At 51.2% G+C, this 252-nt stretch overlaps 1 protein-coding gene across 1 annotated transcript in view; it reads right to left on the bottom strand.

Moving 5' to 3' along the window:
- P4HB (prolyl 4-hydroxylase subunit beta) overlaps nt 1-252 on the bottom strand; it is a 10,020-nt gene extending 9,768 nt beyond the window's left edge. Inside the window, exon 1 of the mRNA XM_023729199.1 lies at nt 27-252. The gene's annotated coding sequence lies outside the window, so the exon portion shown is untranslated. The remainder of the gene's footprint in view (nt 1-26) is intronic.

Here is a 252-nt window from a genome sequence, read left to right as displayed (position 1 = left end):
ATTCTTTGGGGGAAGCTGTACCCCACCTGTGTATTCTTTGGGGGAAGCTGTATCTCCGTTCTTGAAAAACTTGATAGTAGGGTAGCCACGGACGCCATACTGCTGGGCCAGATCAGACTCTTCGGTGGCGTCGACCTTTGCCAATCTGATTTCGGAGCCTTCTGCCTTCAGTTTTCCAGCTGCTTTGGCATATTCAGGGGCCAGCGCTTTGCAGTGACCACACCAGGGAGCATCTGAAAAAGAAAGTCAGAT

The sequence above is a fragment of the Trichechus manatus genome, unplaced genomic scaffold (genome assembly GCF_000243295.1).
Source record: "Trichechus manatus latirostris isolate Lorelei unplaced genomic scaffold, TriManLat1.0 scaffold00028, whole genome shotgun sequence".
In the NCBI taxonomy this organism is placed as follows: Eukaryota; Metazoa; Chordata; class Mammalia; order Sirenia; family Trichechidae; genus Trichechus; species Trichechus manatus.
The sequence above is the reverse complement of the archived record's forward strand: the minus strand, read 5'-3'. Positions and strand labels throughout refer to the sequence as shown.